Raw genomic sequence first — 18,537 nt, forward strand, 5'->3', positions numbered from 1 at the left:
GCAATTAATCAATGCCTGTAGTTTGATGGATTAACACTTCATGACTAAATATAAACAAGTCCTGGTCTTTCTATGCTAAAACAACAACAACAACAACAAAAACCTTAGTTAGACCCTGCCACACGCTCAAGCTAGACAGATTCTAGGTCTCTCCCCTTTCACTACCCCCCAAAAAAGTAATCTCCACTCTTAGATTCTATTCCCTGAACAGCCACTAACTTTTCAACAAAGAGGAAAGGATGAGGAGAGTGGCACTCCCCTTCATTCTTATCTGAAATTAACAATGAAAGGCTGAACACACAAGATCTGGTACAGAAATACATAAAACTCAACAGGGAAAAAGCAGGTAGGGGGAGAGGAGGAATAAGAGGAAGAAGGATAACAGCAAGAGAGGAAGAATCACAAGCAAAACAAACTTCCTGATACTGAAAGGGGATCACAAGGAGGGAAAAAAGAAAAGCAAAGAACTAGAATATAAGGGATTACCTTAAACTGCCTCTTAGATAATTGGGAATGGCTTAACATACCATGGCATATGAATGTAATAACAATATTACTGTGCCATTATAAATGAAGAAACTGACAATTTCGGAGGATGTTAGGTAGTATGAACTGATGCACTGAAGTGACACTTCATACAAAGATAGCAACATTATAAGGAAAAATAACTTTCAAAAATTCAAAAACTCTGGTCAATGGAATAACCAACCATGTTCCAGAGGACATGTGATAAAACCATGCTAACAACTTCCTGAGAGAGAGGTGATGGACAGAAAGAAACATATACACATAGATGCATACATATATGGTGTGTATGTATATGTTTTAACATAGCCACTGTTTCATTTCATTTTGCTTGAGTCAAGTTGAGTCAACAAGCACTTAAGCACCTACTCTGTGCTATGTGAAGGAGATACAAAGAAAGGCAAATAACAGTACCTGCCCTCAAGGAGCTCACAGTCTAATGGAGGAGAAAGCTATGTACAGACAAGAAACACACAGTATAAAATAAAAAAACAGTCTTAGAAAGGAGGACTATCAATAAAGGGAATTGGGTAAAGGCTTCCTGCAGAAGGTAGGATTTGGCTAGAACCTAAAGGAGGTAAAGCTGAGGAGGGAAAGAATTCCAGACATGGTAAACAACTATTGAAAATTCAGAGAATCTGGGGATGGAGTATCATATTCAAGTAACAGTGAGGAAACCAGTGATACTGGATCACCGAGTATGTGGAGGAAGCTACAGATATTTATGACAAATGGCATTATTTTCTCTCATTCTCTTTCTCTGTTTTTAATTGGGGAGGGGGAGGAATAAAGGGGAACAGCCATTGATACCAAAAAAAAAAAAGGCAGCCATTGTAACATTTTTGAAAATGAACAGATGAGAACAGAAAGGAAATTCAGAAGGAAGCACAGACAAAGGCACTTTTGAGAGAAATCTGTAGAATTTAAAATACTTTTAAAAATAAGTAATATAAAATAGAGGTTCATGGTTTCATATAGAACTCTTTTTTTTGTGTTCTGCTGTATCAAAATGTTCTTTAAGTTCTGAATTTTTAAAAAAGGAATTTTAAAAAGAAAAAGAAAAGAAAAATGATTCAGGCATGTTTCCCACATCAAAAAATGAGTCATTTCCTGTCTGCTAAAAACATAGTTAATTTCAATGTTTTGTTTTTGCAATGTATAATAATAGTTGGATGAAAATGCATACCGTACTTGCTTTTTACTTGAAATACAAGACAAATTTATATAGTATTGCAAAATTAAAGCACAGGCATTCATTCACTCATATAGTCAAAGAAGGCTGAAACAAGCCTCATGTAAGCTCAAACAATACAGAAAACAGATGTTAACTGAAATGGCTTTCTGGTTGGTCTTCCTGCATTTCTCCATATTCTAGATCATTGCCAAATCCTGTCATATCTACCTTCATATCATCTTTCATATTCATTTTTTCCTCTTCACTAATATGAATGGTGATAATATTTGTAAAGTACTTAGCACAGTGCCTAATACATAGTTGGCACTTAATAAATGCTTGTTCCCTTCCCCTCCCCCAACTATAACCTTAATCCAGTCTCTCATCACCTTTGGCCTGGACTTCCGCAACAGCCTTCTAGCCAATCTCTCTGCTGAATCATTTGTCTGGGCAGAATCAAGCCACCAACTTGTTGAGGATCAAAATTAATACTAAGTTAGAAAAAAAGAATAAAAATGAGAAGACATGGCATGCAATATTAAAACAACTCCAAGCTGACCTATCTAAACAAGTTATTGAAACCAAAAAATATATTTGTATTCATTCTACCTATTCTTACCTGGTTCCTTCATTAGAAAGTAAGCTTCTTATAAGTAGAGATTATTTCATTCATTGTTATTGTATCCCTACCACCTAGCACAGTGTCTAGCACATAAAAGGTGCTTTATAAATTAAACTGAATGAGAAAAAAGCAATGAAATGAATTAAAATTCCCTAGGCAAGTTTAACTGATGTAAATCAACTGCCATAACTAAGAGACTAAAAACTTCAAAACTGCCTCCGTCTTTACTTACCTGCTAATAAGGCAGGTATGGGAATCAACAACTACACTGGTTTGCAAAATAAACTTGTTTGAAAAAATTTATGGAGGATGTTGGAAAATTAGGAGCAGTATCATCTTAAAACAGCAAAAAGCAGTAGAGAGAAAAACAAGTTCCAGAAAACTTAACAGGAAAAAAATTAAAACAAACAAAAAACACAGGGGCAACTAAGTGGCGCAGCAGTCAGGGCACCAGCCCTGGAATCAAAAGGAACTGAGTTCAAATCCAGTCTCAGACCAAACACCTGACACTTACTAGCTGTGTGACCCTGGACAAGTCACTTAACCCTAACTGCCTCGCCAAATCAAAAAAAAAAAACTTGATGGGACACCAAATTAAAAAGTCATTCCAAGGTCATTTAAAGATGAAAATGGTAAGAGAACAAGCAGACATAAGATGGATCAAATCTGCAAAGATGTTTTTAAGTAAAGTCTTTCACCATCAAGGACAATGAAACCACCACATTTGGATTTTTTTAAATAAAGTTTTCATGGACATGTTCTGTTTTTACACCACTCAAAATTCACCCTGTATGCTTCCCCTTTCCCTTTCTGAGAACTGTACCTTATATATATGTAGATAGATAGATAGATAGATAGATAGATAGATAGATAGATAGATAGATAGAAAGATATAGATTTTTTTTTTGGATAATTTGTCCCTCCTACCACTCCCCTCCTAATTGAGCAAACTCTTAAAATATAAAGCCCTCAATAGGTAGATGCTTAGTAAAGCAAAACAAATTTCCATACTGGCCAAGTCCAAAAATGTTATCTCATAGTGCATTTTAAATTCATCATCTCTGATAATAAGTGACATGTTTCAGCTTCATTCTTTTGGACTCACGGCTTACCACTGTGTTGCTCAAAGTTCCAAAGTCTTTCAAAGTGTTTTTTTCTATTAGGTTACTATCGCATAAATTTTTCTGCTAACTCTGAACCAAGTTTCATAGAGGTCCTCCCAGTCTCCTCTGAAACGGCCATTCCATAATCTTCTATGGCATGACAACAGTTCATTACATTCATATAATACAATGACGAACCATTTCCCGATAGAACATCTCCTTGGTTTCCAATTTTGTTGCTACTACAAAAAAAGCTGTCATAAATATTTTGTACATATTGGTTCTTCTCCTCTTTCTTTGATCTCTGTGTGGTACTGCTAGACAAGTCACTTAACCTCTGTCTCATTTTCCTCATAATTAAAAGGGGGAGAATAACAGTATTGACCTCTCAGGTTTGCTGTGTTCCCAATTTTTTAAATTATGATTTTTGAGATTCTTGACCACTTTTGTTCCTCCATATAAATTGTTATTTTTTTCCCTAGCTCTATAAAATATTCTTGTGAGAATACTGCAATGAATAAGTAAATTCATTAGGTAATACTGTCATTTTTATTACAATGGCTTGACCTAAACATGAACATTGTTTCTCCAAATTATTTAGGTCTGTAATTTCTGCAAAGAGTTTTATACAATTTTATATAATTTGTAGGTGAATAATGTTAATAGTCAAGCATTTACAAGCACCTTACAGTTTGCAAAACATTTTACAAATATCTCACTTCATCATCACAATAAATCTAGGAGGTTGGTGTTATTAATTATTCTTCTTTTACATATGAGGAAAATGAAGCAGAAGTGACTTGCCTCAGGTCACACACGGATTCCAACATCAATTATTGACATGCTTTGAGAGGAAGAATGTTGTAATCAGACTTGAAGAGGAAGTGGAAGAAAATCAGCTGAACTGCCTGTGGAAGAATACAAAGGTATTTTAATGACCCAGAGCTTCTCCCAGAAGCAAAGGGCCATCTTTTAAATATTTTCTTCAGGATTGTGGATCACCCAAAGAAAATGGAGAGGCACTTTGGGCTTGGCAGGGTGTAACACATTACAAACAAGGAATTACAAAATGAAAACAGTATAAAAATGACATCAAGGAAATGGAGATAGACTGGGGGGAGGGGAGGATCCATGTAGTCAATATTAAGAGAAAAACAACAGACAAGTCACATGTTACAATGATATACTGTCTATGTAAAAAAACAGAGGAAGGCACCTAACACATTAGGTAAAATGCAGCAACTTGATAGGAGAACACGAACAATTGGATAGGCAGGATAGGCAGCTACAGATGGGGTTGTGATCCACATCCTTGGAAGAAAGAATCACAATGATGAGAAAAGATCCATTTGAGTATCTAAAAGTATAAGGCTTCAGTTAAGCTAGTAATTATCCTTCACTATAAAAAGCCACAAACTAGAACCTCTTCAAGGATTACATTGTTTTCCTCTGAACATTATCCTTGATATAGATAGATAAATAGATAGAGAGATAGATAGATATACATACACACACATACACACACCTGTAAAACCTGTTTTTGTTGTTTCTTTGTGACATCATCACCTGTCCTTAAATAGCATTGCATCATCTCTAAATAAACTTCTTACTCTGAATGGGGGAGAAGAGATTTAATGGTTGTTCCTCTAAACCAAAACAATTATCTGTCCTCTAAACCAAAACAAGCATAAACAAGATATAATAAGCCAAGACAGCAAGCATGCATGTTTTTATTTTGTTTTGTTGAGGGGTGGGTGATGGGTGTCCATTTAAATTTTCTAGAGTTATATACAGTGTACACAGCCTGAAGTATAGGATCAGGGAGGAACTAAATAAAATTGAACAGTGAAGACCCTGAATAGCTTTCCAACCCTTCAAACAAAATTATAAATATTAGAGCTAGAAGGAATCTTGAAGATTATCTAACCATTTAAAATGTGTAAACTGAAGCCCAAAAAAGTGAAATAAGTAGCCTAAGATAATATAACTAAGCTACAGAACTGAGGCTAGAATACTGGTTTCCTGATTCCCTGATAAAGCACTCTTTTCCCTTATGATACCATGCAATACCTTCATTCTTTTGAAAAGTTATCAATTCCATGGTTCATACAAAGTCTTTTTACTGTTCTTTCTTTGTAAAGAGAAATGTTTATATTATGGGGTTCCTGTCAAGTTCATAATAATAAAAAGTAAAGTTTTTCCCATTATTAATTTTCCCATCACACTGAATCCAATCGATTTTTGCTTACCCAAATGAACAGAAGTAAGTAGAGGTGTGAGAAGAGGAGTAGAGGTAACAAATAATATAAAAGTTTGCTTATATTTGGCTTTGGACTGTGTTTTTCAATTTATACTGGAATATATAGACATTTGTTACTTTCTGAGAATTCACTTTGAATAAAATAATGAAACTATACTATGAAAAACTTTCAGAAGGACATAAAGTATCAAATTTCCTCATCCTGAATCCTCCACCCTGACATTCCTCCTTTGCTGGAAATAAACAGCTGTATTCTAGAACTGAAACAAAGCACCAGCATAAACAGATCTAATCTGTTATCACACCTGCCAGGACCATAAATAAGTTTTCAATTTCAAAATGACATTCTACAGAGATGAAGATTTAAAAAAAAAAAAAGAAAAGAAAAAGAAACTGTAAAGTCAAATTAAGAAAATTAAATACTATCAATAGAGGCAGATATACTACCAACAATGCAGGTAATTAAGAAAACTACTGTAAGCACTGTCAAATTTTAACCTTGCTGAATCTACAAGTGACTATTAGAGAAATGACAAGTGCAAAAATCCATTCCAACTCAAATTTTTTTTTAATTTGGATTATTCTCGTCTGACGACCTCTAATCTTACATCTCCAATTACCTTTCAGACATCTCAAACTGGATGTCCTGTAGACATTTTGAAATAAATATGTCCAAAAACAAACTCATTTTCTATCCCTCTAAACTCTCCTCATCTCCTACTTTGTCTATTACTGTGGAGGACAACACCATCCTCTCAGTCCCTCAAGCTTGCAACCTAAATATCTTACTTGATCTCCCTACTATTTTTCACCCCTCATATCCAATCTGTTGCTAACAGATGTCGATTTCACCTTTACAAAATCTCTCCAATAAGTCGCTACTTCTCACTTTTGACACTGCCACTACTCTAATATAGGCCCTCATCACTTCACACTTGGACTAGTGAAAAAGCTTGTTAGTGAGACTGTTTTGTCTCATGTCTCTCCCTACTTCAATCCATCTTCCATTCAGCCACTAACTACAATGACTTTCCTAAAGTGCAGATCAAACCACATCACAACCCTACTCAATAAACTTCAGAACTATTCACCTCCAGGATCAAATACAAAATCCTGTTTGGAGTTCAAACCTCTTCATAATCTAGCCTCCTTCTACCTTTCCAATCTTCTTATAGGCTGCTCTCCGCACCAAGAAAAATTTTATAAACAAGGAAACAGGATCAAAAAAGTTCAAGATTTGCTCAGGATCACTGGGGTAGGATTCAGTCTCAGCTCACAGACTTTGCAAGGCCTGTGTTCTTATAAAATGCTATTCAGGAAGCTTCTCAATTACTTGCATTTCAAAAATCTGCCCATATCATTATTTTTCCCCCAAAGACCTGTACAATTTATGTGTACTGAATTCCCTCTCTGTTCTTACAACTATCACTTTAATACAGACCCTTATTCCCACACAACTGGACAGGCCAACTACAGAGGCCTCCCAACAGAGAACCAGAGAAGTACAATGAACTAGGGTGTTGAATGAATAAGATATATCATTTTCAGACATGATCAATCTATTTGGTTTGACTATACACATTTGTTACAAGAGAGGACTTCCAGAGGGAGGTAGTTGTTAAGGGAGGGCTGGGAGACAGTAGTTGTGATAATGAGGCAAGAATTAATAATAGCTAGCATTTACATGGGCAGCTAGGCGGCACAGTAGGCAGAGTGTGAGGCCTATGAGGAAGACTCATCTTCCAGAGTTCAAATCTGACCTCAGACACTTAACTAGCTTGTGTGACTCTGGGCAAGTCACTTTAACCCCTTAATCCTGTTTGCTGCCTCAGTTTCTTCATTTATGAAATGAGTTGGAGAAGGAAATGGCAAACCACTCCAATATCTCTGCCAAGTAAACCCCAAATGGGGTCACAAAGAGTAGGATATGACTGAACAGCAATAAGCATTTATATAGCATCTGCTATAGCCCAGGCACTATATGCTAAAAACTTTACAATTATTATCTCATCTGATCCTCGTAACAATCCTTTAAGGCAGGTGCTATTATTATTTTCATTTTACAGATGAGAAAACGGAGGTAAATAGAGGTTAAGTGATTTACCCAAGGTCACACTGAGGCTGGATTTGAACTCAATATTCATGACTCCAGGCCCAGCACTCTATCCACTTTGCCACCTAGCTACTCCATTTAAAAAAAAAAATCAAGAGACATTTTTAAATCCTAAAAATGAAGGAAAAAAACCTAAGGAAATTCAAAAGGATATAGATAAGCAGGACAATTCCATTATCATCCTGTCAAATTTAATATATACTTTTAAAAAAGCAAACTAACTACATGTAATACTCTTTTCTGTATAGTGAAATATTCATTTGTGAAGTTAAGTTCATAATAAAAAGAAAATTAAATTAAAAATACATAAAGAGGGGCAGCTAGGTGGTGCAGTGGATAGAGTACCAGGGACCTGAAATAAGGAAGACCTGAGTTCAAATCAGCTTCAGACACTTGACACTTACTAGCTGTGTGACCTTAGGCAAGTCACTTAACCCCGACTGCCTCACTACCCCCCCCAAAAATACATAAAAAATAAAGAGGAAGAGTATATAGGAAGACTTATACAAAACTGATAGAAAGTAAACAGAACCAAGAAAACAATATGTACAACAATGTGAAAGGAAACAACAACCAAAAAAATCTAAACTGAATGCTGTAAAATAATAGTGACCAAGTCTAGCCCCAAAGAAGAGATATGAGAATATACCCCGTTCCTCGCCTTCCTTCTAGGGTTGAGGGGCTATGGATATTGAAAATAGCATATACTGTCAGATCTGCAGTGTTGCAAGATCGCGGATTTGCAGTTTTTTTGAATGAGGGCTTTTTTGTCATTTTCATATTGTTATAAGGCATATATCAGGAATGTAGATGTCAAAAAAAATCAATAAAAATTGTTCAATAAAGAAAAGAGGGGGAAAAAACCCTCCAGTCTGACTCCCACCTCCACACTTATTTCATCTTGCTCCTCTTCACCCACACACTATACTCTAACCAACTGGCCTAGCTGTTCTCTTAACTCAATCTGCTATCTCCAGTACCCCGATCTTCATGAATGCTAGCCTCCATTGCTGATATGCTCTTTCTCCTTATTTTTAATTCTCAAAATCCCTAGAATCCATCAAGCTTCAGTTCAAGCACCACTTCTAATATGGGACTTTTCCTTAGCTCCCAGTTATTATTTCTCTCTCCCTGTGAATTTACATTGTATATAATTTATAATTGAAAGGCAGTGTGATCTAGTGAGTCAGGAACCAGTCTTGTAACCCGAAAGATTTAAATTCGTGCTGTCTCACTCAACCTGGCTATATAATACCCATGAGCAATTCACTTAACCTCTCAATCCCCCTAGCAATTCTCTGAAGTTGCAGTCTAAGTAGCAGAAGAGTTTCCAATCTACACTGATAAAATGAATTTCCTTAGCATAAGCTCCCCACACCAATAAAACCTTAGGTCAAGGCCAAAAAAAGTCATATTTTCTATCCGTATACCTCTTGTATTTTCCACGGTAAAACATTAGGTCCTTGAGGGCAGGACTGTTTCATTATTGTCTTTGTAGCCCTAGCATCTAATATAATGCCAGGCACATAGTAGACACCTGAATGTTTAAGTTATTGGCAAGATTTTTTATTTAAAATGAACTATGTTGGGGCAGCTAGATGGCACAACAGATAGAGAGCTCCAGCCTTGGAGTCAGAAGGACCCAAGTTCAAATTCAACTTCAAGACATTTGAAACTTACTGGCTGTGTGACCCTGGTAAAGTCACTTAACCCTAACTACCTCACCATTATAAGGCAATAAAATAAAATGAACATGTAAAACTACAGGGTCCTAAGCACCAAAGCACCCAAAAACACTGTCTGATGGAGAAAAATCGTACTCTTCTTCATTTCAGAAAACACTGATGAAGCTCCTACATGTAAAGATACGTCCCAGGTACTCACGTTACAAAGATAAAAATGACACACAGTCCCCGCTCCCAAAGGGCCTATGTTTTATCAAAAGATTTTGAGTGAATAGAAGAGGTTAATATAATACAAAGTAAGAAGTGATAGGATAAAGGACAGATCCAAACAATATTTGAGAAGTGAAAACACCCTAATACATATTCTTCTACAGTACATCTAATATAAAACAAGGTGGGGTTTGGAGGGAATGTCACAGACTACACTGTGGTAAATCTATCTGCAGTTCAGATAGAGAAAGAAAACCCGGCTACAGTGGCATAATTTGTTGTTGTTCAGTCATTTCGGTCACATCTGATTCTTCATCACCCCAGCTGGCATTTTCTTGGCAAAGATATGGAGTGGTCTGCCATTTCAATCTCCAGTTTATTTTACACATGAGGAAACTGAGGCAAACAAGGTTAAGTGACTTGTTCAGGGTCATGCAGCTAGTTAAGCGTCTGAAGCCAAATCTGAACTCAGGTTTTCCTAACTCCAGGCCCAGTGCTCTATATAGCCACTGGCACCACTCAGCTGCCCCAGAGTAGTGTAAGGGATATGCCAAATACAATTCCAAACTATTTTAATAGAAAAGTCTACACACAACCAATCAATAAGTATTTATTAAGTGCCTACAGAATGCTAGGCACAAAAGGTAACAATGTAACACACAAACTTTAATTCAAAGTGATTTTTCCTATGCTTTTCATAGCGTTAACTACAATATGCAATGAAGTACCTAAAATGCTTTCCAGCATTAGAGCAATGATTCTATATTAAAAATGCTATATACAAAAATGTCATAAGCTCTGTGTGCCTCTGTTATCTCCGTATCTTTAAAATGGACTAAATGATCACATTTATTCTGCAAGCTGTCAATCCAAAAACTGTACTATGGATTGTGACAAGTTTGTTTTGAAACATTAAAAAAGCCTAATTTACATAAACTAAATAAATCTCCCTTTAATTTTGTTTCATACCAAGGGCACTGATCTTCATGATGTGCCAAAGTGGTCTTTCCATCTACTGGGTCTTTCTCACACCCCTGAAAAGGATCAGAGCGCTAAGATCATGTACAAAAAGCACAATATGCTGATATGGAAACAAAAATCAGAATAAAGTAGAGAGAGTCAAAAGTGAGCCCTATTCAATCGACAAAAGTACCTACTAATGTACCAGGCACTGCCTAGATACAACAGGGATACAAAAACAAAAATCATACAGTCGTTGCACTCAAACAAGAACTAGTAGACAGCTTCCAACTCAGCCTCTCCTGACTATCCCCCACCAATGCAAACTCCTAGAACTGCTGACGCAGTACCCAATCAGGCCACATCCACCAAATTCAAGTCTATCAAATGAAAAGGGATCAGTGGAACAAAACAATTTCTATGACCACACGAGAGTCCCAAGAGAAGAGTAGTTAAATTGGATTAAAGTACTTGTTCTTTCCTTAGACTAGCTCAAAATTTAATTCTATTTAGCACGTCTTTATTAAGTCACAGGATCACAGGATCTTAGATTTAGAGTTGGAAAGATTGTCAGAGGCCATTTAGTCCAACCTCCCTCCCAATTTTACAGGTGAGGAAGTGAGGCCAAGGTGGATTAAATGAGTAGCTATCATCACAGAGGTAGTGTCAGAAGCAGGCTTTGACCAGGTCCTCTTACTGCAAAGCCAGTGCCCTTTCTACTATACATGCTGACCCAGCCTAAAGGGACTTCTGCAGAGAGAGGGAAAACTTTCTCTATTTGCTCAGCATTGTGCCCCAAGATCCCAGGGCCCATTCACTTATCAGATAACATATCTAGCACCTGCCTTTAAGCAGACTCTGTCCCTGAACAACACTGCCAGATTCATCTTTCTAAAGTACCCTTTTCCAAGGAAACCTGGGTTGCAGAGAACCAATTCAGTGTTTGCCAACCTTTTTCAATGATGAGGACTTCTTTTTAAGGTTAAAAAAGTCCTCAGACCCCCTGAATAGGAGTTAAAATACTAGTTTCTGGTGACTGAAAAAGTACATAATCTATGAATTCAATAATGCTTTTAGGTGAATTTGAATTTTATTGATCATAAATGCAGCAGCATACGAAAAAATGATATGAATTTGTTCAAGACATTTATTCAGCCTATTGAAAGCATATTTGCTTACTTATTTGATTCATATATACAGATTCCTCCTTACAAACCAAAAGTTTGGGAGCCACTGCCTGATGTACCAGTCCCTTTCCAGGCCATTATATGGTTCTAAGTTATATTGATTAGATAGTTATCATAGAATTGACAATTCAAAACATCACTGGATTCAACACTGGATTCAGCCCAGTGTCTTCAAGCAGTTAAGAATTATCACCCTCATTTTGTCAATGAGGCAAAGTCACACAGCTAACAAAGAGTAAAGCTAGAGCCTCCTCAAACACTGTACAATATTATTTCTGCTGTGCCACATTATCAAACGGAATAATTTCTCATGTCGGAGTTGTTTCATTTTGCCACTAAAATGTGATGGAATGATTTTCTGAATCCCAAACTTTGAGGTCTTAAAAGTTCCATCTTCAAGAGTATTGTCTTCCGTCTTTCATGGAAATTTGATGGGTTCTGAATACACAGAGTTATAATTCATATTGTTCTAAGCACAAACACACCAACAGGCACTATGCAAACCACAGGGAAAATGGTTTTAGCAACAATTTTAAGTTTTCCTAGATTAACCTTCACAACAAGTATTTTAAAGAACAAGAATCTTCAATCACTGTTACAAGTCTTGCTGAACTTAATGGTACTTAATGAACAACCACAACTAGATGGCAAACTTCATTCATATTTACTGATCATTTCACTAAACACATAATCCATATGTATTAGGACATTTTTAGTAAACAAAGTTCTGAAATTTTCTTTCTATAATAAAAGAGCATGACAATAATGGCAGGAACCTATGATTAATGCATTTATTACACAGCATGTTTTAAAATCAATTATCTGAACAAAGAAAAATACAGAAGTAGAATCAGGGGTCTTACCTGGAATTTTATTTAAGTTCCTGGTACTTCAAGGGACTCAGTATGGGGTTTCTTAAATTCTAATGTTAACCTATAACAGGAAAAATTAGAAGGGGCAAGAAGAATAAATCACCTATTCCATGCAATCTCACAACCATGATTTTTCATTAATGGGGCAAATAAAGTCTTAAATAATTTTGTCAGTAGATCTCATCAGTAAAGTCCCAATGCGGAAAAACCCTCCACTGACGCAGACTGGCATTTTGCCTTTACTTACTGTAAAAGTTCTCTTAAGAAAACTAAACATGATTATGGAGAATCTGCTTCCCAATTAGAATGTAGTTACACAACTCTGAAATTCAAGTTTGTAACATATCACAACAGACGTCTGCTATTGTGGGTCTTTTTTTTTATCCTAACACTAAATTCTTCCCCACCACAATAATATTCCAAGTTTTCTGTCATTTAAGCTTCAAATCTAAAGTCTGAGAGTTTTTTTATTATGACTATTCTTTTACACTAAACAATTGTTTAAAAGAAGAGAATTTTAATATGCACTAAAATGAATCCCCTAAAACTAGCAAAATCCATATTACATTATCTAAGGTCTTCTCCAATTCAGTTTTAAAGATCATTTTATATTTAATACTTTTGTATTTATCTACTCTTCTACATACCAGAATTATGTGGACACCAAATAGATTAATACCTAGATAGAAATGAATGGTTTACAGCCATCATATGCAAATAGCACATCTAGAAACTTAAGAGGCAAAGCAATAATAATAACAAGATGCACAAAACTGAAGGCAACTCAAGGACCTTAAGAGGTCATTTAATTCATCAACTGACAATTATTCCAGACTTTAGAAACTATTCCAATTTTTTTTCTTTTTATCTCCAGACTCCCAACCTCCCTCATAAATTCATTTCAACATGAAATGACTGTCATGTGACTGGGGAAGTATTACGTTAGTGGGGTTTTTTGCCTTTATCAAATCCCAAGGTTTGTGTATACATGTGTGCACTGTGCATAATCAGACTGTCACATTCACCTCCTCTTCTATCCCCCCAAATCCCTAAAACCATTTCTAAACTAGCAATACAACATAACACTTTGGACTACAGAATTACCGGTAATCAATTTTGTAAAAACTCTTCAGACAAAAAAGTGTTTTTCCGTAATCTATCAAGAGTTCCTCCTATTTCAAAAAACCCTATTCATTTTCAATATCACAGACAGAATTAGGGGGGGAAAACCCTTTCATGCACTAGATCCAAATACACAGCAGAAAAATATTTTACTTTAAAAAACCATAGAGCCAAGAATCAATTGGAAGGGGAAAGGTTAGAATGACAGAAAGAGGTAGTGAAGAGAGAGCTCAGTCATGATGGTGAACAAACACAATTTTAACCAAAATGGGTGGAGGAAGTCTCAGTCAACTTTTTAAAAAAAAAAAGGCATTTTCGGTAAATATTTAAATGGCAAGTGATCAAACAGAGGACCCTGTAGCGTCAATAACTAAGGGCAATCTTTTTTTTTTTACTGTTTTAAATGTTGCTCCTATATTTCAGTTATATTTTAGAATGAATAGCCTGTCTTTTACATAACCTCTAAGAAGAAAAAAGTGCACCTGTAGCCGGGCCCCTTCACCCACCACCTTCCACCCATAAATGCACCATCTACACAATATTCCTTGGGACTCGGCTATTAACAGCACCATCATCCTGCTGGACTGGCCTCCAAGGCACCTTCCATTTCTAAATCTATGATCACGTCTAGGGTTAAATACTGCGTGTATGTAACTTCACCTACGGGTTGGACAGGCGTTATTAAAAAAAAAATTAAGGCGGGGTGGGGGGAAGAGATATAGTTTTACCCAGTTACGAGCAAAACCCGAAGGCAGGTAACACACACGTTATCCCAAACTCCTTCTAGAACTCACCACCCACAAAAGCGGGAGCCGGGGGCTGGTCGAGGTGCTCCCTCTCCCCCAGCATCAGCCCCGGGGGAGAGGGTCGGGCCGCCGCCCTCCTGCTCCTCCAGCTCCCCGAGGACCCAAGGGGGGAGGGGCGCTCGTTAGCGGATAAAGGGGGAGGGTGGGGAGGGGAAGGAGAAAAGGAGAGGGAGCTCAGAGGCGCGACACCCCCTCCCACACACGCCCCCCCAACAGCGGAGGCGGACTGCAGAGGGATGGGGTCCCTTTGCCGGTTAACCCGAGAAGCTTCGGGGTCAAATGAGGCTTCCGAACGGTCCCGGGAAAAAGAAGGGGGGATAGACAGAGAGAGTCCAAGGAGCTGCTGCCGGGCCCAGGGAGGAGCCCCCCTCAGGCCGCGCCCGCAGCCACTGACTCCCCACCGTCAGGCGGACACCCGCCAGCTGCGGCGGGTCGGCGACCCGCACAGCCCCGGCCAGCCCTTCCCGAACGCGCGGGAGGCAGGCAGGGAGAGCCGAGAAGAGGGAGGAGGCGTTACCGTGAACAGCTCCGGGAGCTGGCGGGGCTGGGTGGACGGAGCCGACACCGGCTCAGGCTCCGGTTCTGACTTCGGCTGCGACTCGGGCTCGGGCTCCGAGGCGGCAGCGGCAGCGGCAGCGGCAGCGGCAGCGGCAGCAGCGGCCGCGTCCTTTATTTTTGCTGCAGCAGCGGCGACTTGTCAAAGGGAAAGACGTAAGAAGCGGCGGACGAGTCTCGCGGGACTTGGGCGGAACTCTCGCGCAGCCTAGAGCCCTATCTCGCCTCCCCTTTCCCCTCCCCCCAACCCCAGCCCTTCGGGTCCAGATGGGGAGGGGAGGGGAGGGGAGGAGAAGGGAGGAGGTGGAAGCCTAGGGAAGAGGCAGGAGGTAGAAGGGTGAATGGAAATGTAATTAATTGGAAAGAGGAGGAGGAGGAGGGAAAAAACAGAATGCCAAGTTCACACTGCATGCCTAACACACCCACCTTGTTCTTTGTCTTCCTTTGGGAGGCTGCTTGTATTAGCACACTCCATCTGCCGTCAAGGAGACCTCGTCTCACTTTTCCTAACTCTCCAAGAAAAAAAATTGCATCCTAGCCCCCTCCCCCATAAGTCACAATTGCCTTAAAGTCATGGATATTACAACGTACCAAATGAATAGTTATTCCCCCGTTCAACCATCATGGGCAGTGAATCACCTTCTGTCTCCAGATCTTTAATGGGGGGGGGGAAATCATGCCACTTACTTTACTCGATTTTATCTGGACAAGGAAACACTACTAGACTCGAGACCATTAACCCCAGCGCAATGTTTCAGACTAGACCAAGAGCACACGTGTTTTGCTCTCTAGCAGAATAAAGTTGACAACTGGCCAGAAATGTCGGGAGCCACACCTCTTTATCTCAAACATGCTCACACAGCTTTTTGAACTCTCTATCTGCCTTCTCACAGGGCTAAAAACCTGTGGTTGGTCAAGTTCAACAACATTGAAGCGTTTCAGTTGACCTACTTCTATCTGATCCTGCAGTTGTAGGCAAAAGGAAGACAGAACCTAATGAGCAGGGCCTGCCCCTTCTTAGAATTCTTTTCTATTATAGAGTACTTATCAAATTACTATTTAAAGGACTTGCACCCTGTGATCATAACATTCTCTCTCCAATGTGGCTTCCACTTTCCTTTCTGTTCACTGCTTTTTGCCAATCAACAAGCACTATATCTATCATTCCATTCTTTCATTCAACAAATATTTTTGACCATTTTATTATGCACCAGCCCATGAGTGAGACTTGCAAAGTAATAAAAGGTAGATCACCAACAACCAGAGGCTTGAAATCTAATAGTAATAATAGCTTATATTTATGTGACACCTTATGGTTTACAAAGCGCTTTCACGAAATCAGAGTTGTAAGGCCAACAACTATAGTAAAAAATACTACATTAAGCAAATTGTACAGAGTGTGTGCCACAGAGGTTCAAAAGAAGGACAGAGACCTATTAGAAAGTTTATGTGTATATCTGGATCACTTTATATATTTTACATATATTTCATATGTGTTTATATATCCTTTATATATTTATATAGCATTTTCTATTATGTTTATATTTCGTATATTATTAATATCTTTGCATGTACCTTATTACATTTTGATTGAGATAATATAATGGGGGGGAACAGATATGTGGTGAAGTAGTTAGAGTACCAGGCCTAGTGTCAAGAAGACTATCTTCCTGAGTTCAAATCTGGCCTCACTACCTGTATGACCCTGGGCAAGTCACTTAACCCTGTTGACTTCAGTTTCCTCATCCATAAAATGACTTGGAGAAGGAAATGGCAAAGCACTCCAGTATCTTTGCCAAAAAAACTCCAAATGGGGTCAGGAAGAGTCAGACGCTACTGAAAAAACAACTGAACAAAAATAGAGAGCAGGGACAGGAAGGACAGGAAAAGTAAGACCATTAAGCCAAGTCCCATCATTATCCATATAATTTGGTAAATGGTTGGTAATTCCATTCATTCATTAAGCATTCAGTAAGCATTTGCTTACAAAATGTTTAACACCTAGAGGCAATGCATTGTGCTCTAAACAGACTACCCTTACAATAATTCATTTCATTGTCATTTTTCTTGAATTTGTAAGCTACAATATCTGTTCTCCTTGCAGTAAAGGAAAGGTATCCATCTCTTTGGATAAACCTAAATACAGATTTATCCAAAAAAAGCAGATTAATTACTCTTCTTCCAACCCAATTTGGAGGGAAAGGAAGTAAACAAACCAAATAGCAATATACTCTTGGTAAATACAATTAGCATCAAGAATCCCCTTCCCTCTTCCACAATCTCCTGAGTCTCTCCCTCTCTCTCCCCACGATACTACTATTGTCATTTTAACAAGATTTCAACTTTTTAGAAAAATATCAGTAGGTATGAAGTCCATACAGTGTGAGTTGCCTCAGATAGACTTTCCTAGGGTCCAACAATTTCTCATTTGAACAGACATTTTATTAAGTGCCTATTATGCGCAAGTCACTGTTAGGGACTTGAGATGCAAAGACACACACACACACAAAATTTCTTTACTCAAGGAGTTTACATTCTGCTGGGTTTTGTGATGCGTAAACAGGTAAGTAGAAGATTATTTGAAAAAGGAGAAATTATCAATAACAAGGGAGAATCAGGAAAGGCTTAATAGCAGTAGCGTCTGGACTGAACTTTAAAAGAAGCTAAGGATTCCAAAAGGTGGAGGTAACAATTGCAAGCATGATGGACAGCCTGTGTAAAGGCAGGATGGTGGGAGATATAATACTCCCAGTAACAAAGATTTCCATCTGCCACCCATCTCCAATCTCTAATTACAATTTTGCCCAAATTGGACATAGTCCATTATAATATATCACTTCTATTCCGTCCCATATATTATGTGCTTCTATATACCGTATAACGGAAGCATCAAGCCAATGCAAAGAAAAATCAACAAGTGATGTAGCTTTTTTTTCTCTGTTTTTGAACAAAGGAAATAAGGCCAGGTCAGGGATAAAGATGTGAAGAGAGCCTAGAAAGGCCTAAGGCAGCTTATATGGGGGGGGAGGGGGGACATAACAGTGCAGAGAGCTAAAAAGGGAAGCACATTCGTGTACAGAGGAAAGGACCCCTTTGCTTAATGAGTCTTGTCAGAAGAAATGAGTACAACTGCATGTTTCAAATATACATGCACGCAATACATTAAATCATGACACAAATGAATTTCATGAAGATTCACAAACAGGTCCAACAAATTGGTCAGCCGAGGTTGGAGGCACAAAAGTAGATTTCTATACAAGGAGGAGAATAGGGGACTGGTGACATTTGAACCCCTCTCTCATCTAAAGTACCCAAAGAGAGAAGAATACACAGACACAGAGCT

General features: G+C 38.2%; 1 protein-coding gene across 1 annotated transcript in view; it reads right to left on the bottom strand.

Moving 5' to 3' along the window:
• Positions 1-15,365, bottom strand: part of HERC1 (HECT and RLD domain containing E3 ubiquitin protein ligase family member 1) — a 198,843-nt gene extending 183,478 nt beyond the window's left edge. The window contains exons 1-2 of the mRNA XM_078151198.1: positions 15,157-15,365; positions 12,703-12,772 (exon numbers count right to left, since the gene is read on the bottom strand). The gene's annotated coding sequence lies outside the window, so the exon portion shown is untranslated. The remainder of the gene's footprint in view (positions 1-12,702; positions 12,773-15,156) is intronic.
• Between the last annotated feature and the right edge of the window lie 3,172 nt (positions 15,366-18,537).

This window comes from Phascolarctos cinereus, unplaced genomic scaffold (genome assembly GCF_003287225.1).
Source record: "Phascolarctos cinereus isolate Bilbo 61053 unplaced genomic scaffold, phaCin_HiC Scaffold_3;HRSCAF=262, whole genome shotgun sequence".
NCBI lineage: Eukaryota > Metazoa > Chordata > Mammalia > Diprotodontia > Phascolarctidae > Phascolarctos > Phascolarctos cinereus.